Below are 10,449 nucleotides of genomic sequence, written 5' to 3'. Positions count from 1 at the left end.
TCTACTGTCATTAATTCTTAAATTGGCTGAACAGCCAACCAGAACTCTAAAAGCCAGCGTCTTTGTTAAAGTAGTGAGATTGTGGATAGAAAGTAAAATTTCAGAACTCCTAAGGCAGTCAAAACGTGAGGGGACAAGATCTGATAGAAAAAAAAACTACAGAGAAGCAAGACCAGAGAAATCTGTCCTAGTCCCCCACCTCACACAAAGGATGTTTCTATTTCCTTAGACTGTATGAGACTTTTAAAATCTACAAGGAAGGGAGCAACGAAACTAAAAAGAGCCTTTGACAATTCCATTGTATCGGGAATACAAAGAATAGAATTTACAGACCACCAGGTTTGTCATTTGAGAACTCACATGGCATACATTCTAGGAGCAAAGGCAAACCCAAAATGATATACCTTAAGAAAACTAAATGCAAATTTAATTACTGCTGCCTCTAACTGGAATAATGTGATCAGATTATATATGAGCCCTTATTGTAGGAAAACAGTATCAGTCAAAGCCTCTAAAATGGAACTTTCCAATAAAACTTTCTGTTACTGTGGAAGCTGCAATGTCAAAAATTACATCCAGTAACCACATGTGATTACTGAACACTTGAAAGGTGGCTACTATGACTTAGGAACACAATTTTTAATTCTATTTCATCTTAATTATTTTAAATTTTAACTTCAGTAGCTGCATACAATGAATGGACACATTAATAAACAGTACATTGTTTTTGTTTCGTCCAAAATGTCTAGCACTCAATAAAAATTTATCAGATATAACAAGAGATAAGAATAATAATAGCTAAGAGGTGAAAAGCAGGTAATAGAAAGAGTCTACAGATGATACCATTTCTGGAGTTTTCATATACTTGTACATCTGATGTATTAAGGGAATTAGCCAAAGAGAAATATGGAAGATCATGAGCAGGAAACAAAAAACAAGGGACATAATGTCAAGTGGAATCCACATGTCAACATAATGACACAGGAAACTCTGGCATGTACGTTGCACTGAAGAAGCTGTCTTATCTCAAAGAAAAGGCTGTGTTTTTACTTTTTTTTTTTACAAATATGTCTGTCACTGAATACAGGTTGCTCTAGGGGGACAAAGGTTACCAAGTAATTCTCCTCCTTTCCATATCTGGGCAAAATAAAGTCATCTGAAGAGGCTACCATATAGATTATTAGGATTGAAGTACAAAGTGGACAATGTGCACACAGAGGTGAATTAAACTGATATCCAAGTTGTGATTGCATCCTCTATAACAGAAAACGGTTCCATACACTGACAGTATCCTCTAAAGCAGTAGTTATTAAAAAAATGATACCCAGAGCAGTAGTATCATCAATACCCAGGAACTTGCTAGATGTGTGAATTCTTAGGCCAGTATTCTCAACCGTGTCTTTTACCTCTTTTTACATACTATCATTTTAGGTATAATTGTAAAATCTATGATAGGGAATTCCATTATCTGAAGCTTCTGCATGTGTCTCTCCAAGATCATTTTTTCCCTTGATTGTTTTTCACATCAATATGTTTCCTTATGTGCTAACTTGCTTTTAATTCAACAATGAATTTTTGACATTATGTTATTTATAATTTCTTCTGCTTCACTTAAAATTTTTCATTTACACATGAACCACTGTATGTACTTCAAGTAAGAGTCTGAATCTTAAACGACAATTAGAAGAACAGGGAAAACAAAGGCTAGAGAGGATGGATCTGTGTTTCAGGAAATTTGAAAGTTCAGGAATCTTAAGGGAGGCACCACAGGAGATGGCAGCTTCTGAAAAGCACCAAAAGATATGATTCCTTGACAGGCTTGAACAGTCCCAGGCAAAACGTTACATTTATCACATCTGTATATTGCATGCCTGCTTTAAGCGGTCACCAAAAATAATAGCTAATATTTTTTTTTATTCTACTTTCCATCTCAAGCAAGTTTTTCTCATCAGCTAACTCAAACTGAAACCCTACGTGAAGACAAGCTAGGAAAAGTAATTTCCAGTCTTTCATACCTTTTGACACAGAAGGAATGTTAGAACGTTGGAATGAAACTGTTTATCAAATAAAGAATTTGGATACATCCTATGATTATATTGTTTTTCCCCCTCACTGGTTGCCTAAATGGTTTCCTTATCACTACCTAAGTGTGACTTTGAAAATAAGTAGTGTATTTTGTAACTCCCCCTAATCTGGGTTAAGCAGGATTCAAAAGGAAGGGGATGCTGCTAAAGTACAATATTATATTTAGAAATAAAGATTTTAGATAAAATAGCAGCTCTGCTTTTATTATGAGTCATGTCACAAAGGACAGATTTCTTCCACTAGCATCCTGTCTTGCACAGAGATGCATCTTAATAAATGCTGCTGTGTGTCTATCATCATTTCATCAAATACCCAAAGTTTATCTTCTCTGGGAAATAGAACCTTGATTCTGATAGGCAGATTGGGCCCATTTATTTCAAATAACTCTATTTAACTGTACATAAATTCTTTTGTAAGTCCAAACTTTATAAAGATAAAAGAGATGTTTTTTAAAATAACTGTGTCTATACTCTCTAAAAAATTATAAATATTTTACTTTTTATGCCATTGGCTTTTAGATAAAATAAAATACTATTTCTTCCTGCACTTCTCCCTCACTCTTCTTCCAGTGACAATTCAGTAAGCTGAGGTATAGAATGGGCTGCCCCTCTAATTTAAAAGATTAGAAAATCTCTATACCCCACTCCTGTGCCAGAACAGGACATCATGTCTTCTTGCTGACAATCTGGGTATGAAAAACAATTGATGTTTCCCCTGTACAAAAAATCTAGCTATAGATTAACATAAAATTGTTACAGTAATAAATTTGAAGCCCATAAGAGAGGATCAATAATGGTGGTGTCACACCCAAGGTAAAGCTAAAGTAGCTCTACGAGAAGTGGAGATAATAAAACGGTCTGTAAAACCTGAAAAACAAGCAAGTAAAAAATCCCCCCAAAATCTAAGAAGGAATCAAAATTATATTAAAGTAACAGACTCTAAGAGATGACTCTAGAGACAAAATTTCTGGGTTTGATTACCAGTTTCATCATTTGTGCGTTTCTTACCAGTTATGCTCTTCAGTTTTCCAATCTGAAAAGTGGCAATAATTATAGTGTCTATCTCACTAGGTGGCTGTCAACAAACACTAAAGAGATGATAACATGCAGTCATAATTTTTGCCTATCAAGGAATAAACTCAGGAATTAATAACAAGTATAGAATCAAAAATACTTCATATATATTCTGTAACACAAACTATTATGCAATCTTTAGGTAAATGAGCAATTATAAAAAATACCAGATATATTAGCTCAGTTGGTAAAGAATCCACCTGCAATGCTGGAGACCTGGGTTCAATCACTGGGTTGGGAAGATCCCCTGGAGAAGGGAACAGCTACCCACTCCAGTATTCTGGCCTGCAGAATTCCATGGACTATACAGTCCATGGGGTCACAAAGAGTCAGACAGGACTGAGCAACTTTCAGCAAATATATTTAAGAATGAGGAATGGGATTATTAGAATACATCTAAATTTGAGAGACTATTAAAATATATCTAAAATTTGAATTACATTAAGATTTATAGGTGTAGATATTCTAATGGAAACTTTAAATATTGGGCACCCCAGGCCCAGCCCCAACAGAACCTAGTGCCCTGAGCAGCCGATTGGCCAGGCAGAGGTGACTGGGGTGGAGCCAAGATGGCGCTTGCACGCAGTGCAAATGGTTCATCTGGAGTTCAGATGCTTTCCTGCTATGTCTCAACTACATTCTGAGCACAGAGAAAGAAGAGGTGATGGGGCTGTGCATAGGAGAATTGAATGATGACTTAAGGAGTGATCCCAAGTTTACATATACTAGAACTGAAGTCCACACAGTTGCTGAAAACGTTGACATTGTCAGAACTGGTCACATTCATTCTGTCATTGTCTTGTGGCGTTCTGATAAGTGAAGGGGCAAGTGGAAATTTCTCCAGAGCAGCTGTCTGCGGCTTTAACTGAGGCAGAGAGGTTGGCTGAACTAACCGGCTGGTATCATTCCCGTCCCCATATAACTGTTTGGCCTTCTCACATTGATGTTTGCACACAAGCCATGTACCAGATTATGGAGCAAGGCTTTGTAGGGCTTGTATTTTCCTGTTTCCTACAAGATAAAAACACAAAGATTGGACAGGTACTCTATACTTGCTTTCAATTCATAGAGGCCCAAAAGAGCTCAGAGTATTAGAGAACTGAAATCCCAATTCATATTGTACCCCATGGAACCATTGGGAAAGTGTGCCTTGAGTCAGCAGTTGAGGTGCCCAAGATCCTGTACCAAGAGGGGCAAGATGCACATAGGAGGATCCACAGCCTTCCACATCTGGACTCAGTAACCAAGATCCATAATGGCTCAGTGCTTACTAAGAATCTGTGCAGGTCAGCAGTCAGCGGACCTCTACTACAGTGGTTGGAAGACAGACTGGAGAGAAACCAAAAGGATTTACAGGAGTTGCAACAAGAAAAGAAAGAGTTTATGCAAGAACTTTCTTCTCTAAAATAAAGCAGGAGACAAAATGGGGAAGGATGAAAATATCCAGGTGTAAAATTAATTAAGCTAAATCAGTTTTGAAGAAGAGACATTTAGAGGACTCACATTACCTGACTGAAGACTTACTAGGAAGCTACAGGAATCAAGACAGCATGGTATATATGCCCAACTGATTTTGATAAAGGTACAAAAGCAATTCAACGGAGGAAGTGTGATAGTCTTTTCAACAAATGAAATTGGTGCAATTTGCAAAGAAAATGAAGTTGCCCTAAACTGCATACCTTATACAAAAATTAATTGAAAATATATCATGAACTTAGATGTAAGATGTAAAACTGTAAAACTTTTAGGAAAAGCAAATCTTGGGGGAAAAAAAAAAAAAAACCTGGGTTAGGCAACAAGTTCTTGGCCTTCACCCCAAAAGCACAATCCTAAAAAGAAAAAGTCGATATATTGGACTTCATCAAAATTAAAAACTTTTGCTCTGCAAAGAATTTAAGAGGAAGAAATTATTGGAAGAAATTACTTGCAAACCATTTATTTAGACCAATATAGAATATACTGTATGAAGTCAAGAGTAAAAAATAAACAATCCAATTAGTAAATGAGCAGAAGACATGAATAGACATAGCACTAAAGAGGAAATGTGGATGGCAAGCGAGCACAAGAAAAGATGTTGAATCTTATTAGTAATCGGGGGATGCAAATTAAAACCACCAGGAATTTTGACTATGTACTTATCAGAACAGCTAAAGAAAAAATAGTGAAAATGGGGACTTCCCTGGCAGTTCAGTGGTTGAGACTCTGCCTTTCAATGCCGGGGGCATGGGTTTGATCCCTAGCTGGGTAATTAAGATCCCACATGCCTCAGTGTGTGGCCAAATTTTTTTGAAAAAATAGTGAAAATACCAGATGCTGCCGAGCATATGAACTGGATCTTTTATACCTTGCTGAATGGAATGTAAAATGGTAAGTCACTCTGAAAAAAAAAAAAAGTTTGGAAACTTCTAATAAACACACACATACTTTATTACCTCAGCTATTGTTTTCCTGGACATGTATCCCAAAGAAATGAAAACCTATTTTGGCACAAAAACTTCTACACAGATGTTCTTAGCATTTTCATTTGTAATAACCCCAAACAGAACAACCTAGATGTCCTGCAGATGAGCATGTGGTTAAACCAACCACACACACCATGGGAACTACCCTGTAATGTAAAGAAATAGGCTCTTGACACACAACTTGGATAAACCTCAAGCACATTATGAGGAACAGATAAAGCTGGTATTAAAAGGTCTCCTACTGTATGACATTTCCAATTTTTAAAATGACAAAATTATAGAAGTGAAGAATATATTAATGGTTGCCAGGGATAGGGACTGGAGCAGGTATGAGATATAGGTGATTATAAAGGGTAACACAAGAAGTTCCTTTGTTCTGATGCAGCAGTTCTATATCTTGATTGTGGTGTTGATTACGTGAATGTCTAAAATGTGCTAAAACTATACAGAACTACAAACACCCACAAACGAATGCAGGTAAAACCTGGTGAAACCAAATAAGATTTATAGCCTAGTTAGTAGTATGATACCATTGTCAATATGTTGGTTTTGAAGTTGGACTATAGTTATGTGTAATATCTTACTGCTGGGGAAAACTGGGATGCCGTGTACCATTTTTGCAACTTCCTGTTAATCTGTGGTTATTGCCAAATAAAAAGTTGTAAGTATTAAATAAGGAAAAAACATTTAAAAATTGAAAAGTAAGAAGGTGGCTTCTAAATCTAGAAGTTGGAAAAAGAGCAAAATAACCTTAAAGAAAGTGAGTGGAAGGAAGTAGTAGAGTTACTTATAGTAATAGAGATTTGCAAAATGGAAAACAAAAACAATATGAAGAAGAATGAAAGCTGGATTTTTGAAAAACTAAGAGAATGCATTAAATACCAAAATTAGATATTAAGTAAAGGTAAAGAATGTTAAAATTTTTCTTAAAAAAAAGGTAGAAAATGTTTCAACAAAATATAAACAAAATTAATTTTTAAAAAAATCTGATTTAAGTTATTACTGTTTAAAAATGTAACAATATAGACGAGTGGGATGGGGAGGGAGGTGGGAGGTATGTTCATGAGGGAAGGGACATAGGTATACATATGGCTGATCCATGTTGATGTTTGGCAGACACCAACACAATACTGTAAAGCAATTATCCTTCAATTAAAAAAAATAAACTTAATTGAAAATGAAATATGTAGTCTAAATCAAATAAAAAATATTAGTTGGAGAAAGTATGTGTTATATTTATTACATAGTAAATACATATTAATATGTTAAATATATTTATGCATAGTATACAAGTATGAAATAATCAGATGGTGATAAATTTCATGAAGGATAAAAAAGCCTAAAGCAATAGAGACAATGTGTGATATATGTGGCAGTCATAAGTGGTACCTTTGTGAAGGTGACATTACTGCAGAGACCTAAATGAAGTAACAGAGAGGGTCAAGCAGATATCTCTAGGCACAACATGAGAGCATTAGAGACAAAGTAAAGAAAAAGCACAAATACTCCTGACAGCATTAGTCCAATGGTCCAGAGATACCATGGAAGCCAGTGTGGTATGAGCTGAGTGATGGAGATGGAAGATGAAAGAAAATGAGGTCAGAGAGGTAGAAGGCAGGAAAGTAGCAGCAGAACAAGGAACATGAAAGCGTGGTCCCTCAGGTCAAGTAAGGAGACTGGTTCCAAAAGGAGGAGGTGACGAACCATCCCATTTTACTCAGAACACTCCTGACTTTATCACTAACTCCCCATATACAGGGAAGCATTCAGTCTCAGAGAAACCAGGACATTGGATACTAACTGATGAAGACTGAAAACTGACATTAGAATTGACCAAATAGAAACATTTTTGACCTTGATAAGAGCCTAATTTAAGTGGGGAAAAGGCTGATTTTCTTATGTGTTCAAGAAAATATAAAAGGAAATACCAGGATCAGGTTCATAAAGAATACACATATGTTTCAGAGTTTTTCTATAAAAGTAAATGGAAAATGGGACAGTAGATCAAGGGTTTTGATTTATTTTCTTTTAGTTAAAAATTTGTATCTCCACTCAACTCTGTCCATACAATGACTTTCTTAATTCATCAGGTATGATACGTATACTACCCTTTAACAGTCTTTCTGCTGTAGACTGAATGTCTGTATCCCCCGAAAATTCTTATGTCAAATCCTAATCCCCAATGTGATCGTATTTGGATGTGAAGTCTTTGGCAGTTGATTAGATCAAGAGGGTAGAGTTCTCACAGAGAATTAGTGCCCTTATAAGACAACTAAGGGGGCTCCCCTCCTCCTTGTGGGGACTCAGTACAAAGAGAGTCCTCTTTAAAAAAGGATCTGCATCTCACTGGACATTGAATATGCCAGCACATCAATCTTGAATTCCCCGGCCTCTAGAATTGTGGTACTAGGTATAAAGTTCTATTTTATAAGCTACTCAGACTGTGATTGTCTTAGCAGCTGAAATGTCCTAAGATGTGGCCCAAGTAATTCTTATGATTAAGGTATTTAGGGAAACCCACCAATATTTAACAATCCCATTCCAAAATCCTTCGCCTATCTTTCTAAAAATCTGAATCCAACATTTTCCTTGAGGCCCATTTAATATTTTATGTTTTTCATAATATAGATTTTATTATATCCTCTAATTCTTCTGGTTTATGGGGTCTTTAATGGACCTTGACATATATCACATTCCTGAACCCATAGTAGATTTTAAACTACTACATAGTAGATTTTAAATGTGTCCTGGATAGTGACACATTTGCTATTTCTTCTATCTCTGCTCTGTGCTCAGTATATGTTATAAGGCTAAAAGCTTGCAAACTTGTTTAAATTATGTATGCAATTCTAGTATATCTGCAGTGTTTACCATGAGGTTTTGGAAACAAAAGAGGTCTTAATTTTAAGAATAATTTATGAAGATTACTGTGTTCTAGCTGAGTTCATAGATTTACAACATAGTACCCCCTAATGGATATGCCCAGATTCTCCCTGCAGTCTTCTGACTAGGTACTGCAACAGGTTTACCATGCTGCCTTAGCTGAAAGATCCTTTGCTGCCAATAACCACTTCATTATCATTTATCTCAGTAATAAAAATGAATTCTTCTCATTTTTCGGCAGGGATATATGAATAGTCAAAGCACAATTGCAGTGATTTATTCTTCTCTTAGAGGTGTAATTTAAATTCTGAGATACTCCAAATGAGAAATGAGAATGCCTTTTGCTTCATTTATAAAACCTGACAGCTTAATTCCAAATACTTGGAGATTTAATTAATGAAAAGTGAATCAACCCTTCAACATTAAAAAGAAAATTCATAATTTGGCCTCTCTCTGTAAGCAGAGTGAAACGTCAAATTATTTTAGGCCAACAGGATTTTTCATAACTTTTATGATGTAAATGTTTCATAATAATGTCAAAACTTCTGCTGCATTAAGCCAGCATGTAACTGATCCAATACAAATTGCCCATGACATTAAATGGTATTGATGTCTTACCAAAGAGATAAACTTGGCTGTGGAAAGTGGGCCAAGCCCTCTAAGCAGCCAAAGAAAGATATTTGGGATATTAAGTGACCAAGCTACTAACCACTCCTGGAATTGCTTGCCTGCAGAGGCAGCTCAGAGGTATGCCTGCTTAACCTGAAGTCACAGGAGTAGAAGGATCTAAATTGGAACTGACAGTCAGGTTTTGTATGGTAATTCTCTATTTGCACCAATTTTTCTTTTTACTGAGCCTTTAGCTATCTACAGTGAATTCATTAAAAGCACTAGAAGCTGCAAATTCTGTAGGACTAAATTCCAGGCCTAGACAGCAAATGAAAATTTTGACAAATGTGATCGCTCCGAGTCGCTACGTTCACACCACTTTCCAGAGGATATGTATTTTTCCTTCAATGATCAGGACAGATTACTCTCTACAAATAACTTGATAATAGCTCGCATTATAATACTGTGTGCATGTTTCTGCAATTATAGAAGATTTTGATAGATATCACAAAGCCTTTAGTTTATGAATCATGGTAACTTTTCTACAATTACTTATTAACGGACTATAAAAAATAAGACAAGTTAGAAACATGAAGAATAAGAATATTTTGTTAAAAGTGTCAAAAGAAATACAAACATTTTGCCAAGGTAAGATAATACAAGGTAAGAAAATAACTTTTCAAATAAATAAAAAGGCTTAAAAGGCTAAAATGTAATAGAAAGATTAGGCGTACTGCATAGTGCTTAAAGGGCTTCCCAGGTGGCGCTGGTGGTAAAGAACTCACCTCTCAGTGCAGGAAATATAAGAGGCAAGTGTTCTACCCCTGGGTTGGTAAGATCCCTTGGAGGAGGGCATGGCAACCCACTCCAGTATTCTTGCCCAGAGAATCCCATGGACAGAGGATCCTGATGGGGTACAGTCCTTGGGGGAGCAAAGAGCTGGACACAAATGAAGCGACTTAGCACACACATATAGTGCTTAAAAGGCAAATAAAAGGAATGATAGAAATGATGGTAACTTTTATTTCAACTAAGCAAAATGGGAATGCTTTTTATGGTTATACAGAGAAGGCAATGGCAACCCACTCCAGTACTCTTGCCTGGAAAATCCCACGGACGGAGGAGCCTGGTGGGCTGTAGTACACGGGGTCGCTAAGAGTCGGACATGACTGAGCAACTTCACTTTCACTTTTCACTCTCATGCATTGGAGAAGGAAATGGCAACCCACTCCAGTGTTCTTGCCTGGAGAATCCCAAGGACGGGGGAGCCTGGTGGGCTGCCGTCTATGGGGTCGCACAGAGTCGGACACGACTGAAGCGGCTTAGCAGCAGCAGCA

General features: G+C 36.5%; 1 pseudogene; it reads left to right on the top strand.

Annotated features, from left to right (window-relative positions):
• Window positions 1-975: 975 nt before the first annotated feature.
• LOC145539586 (lys-63-specific deubiquitinase BRCC36 pseudogene) lies at window positions 976-4,568 on the top strand (annotated as a pseudogene).
• Window positions 4,569-10,449: the final 5,881 nt, after the last annotated feature.

This window comes from Giraffa tippelskirchi, chromosome 1 (assembly GCF_054371585.1).
Source record: "Giraffa tippelskirchi isolate mGirTip1 chromosome 1, T2T-mGirTip1v1.2.pri, whole genome shotgun sequence".
Classification (NCBI taxonomy): Eukaryota; Metazoa; Chordata; class Mammalia; order Artiodactyla; family Giraffidae; genus Giraffa; species Giraffa tippelskirchi.
The sequence above is the reverse complement of the archived record's forward strand: the minus strand, read 5'-3'. Positions and strand labels throughout refer to the sequence as shown.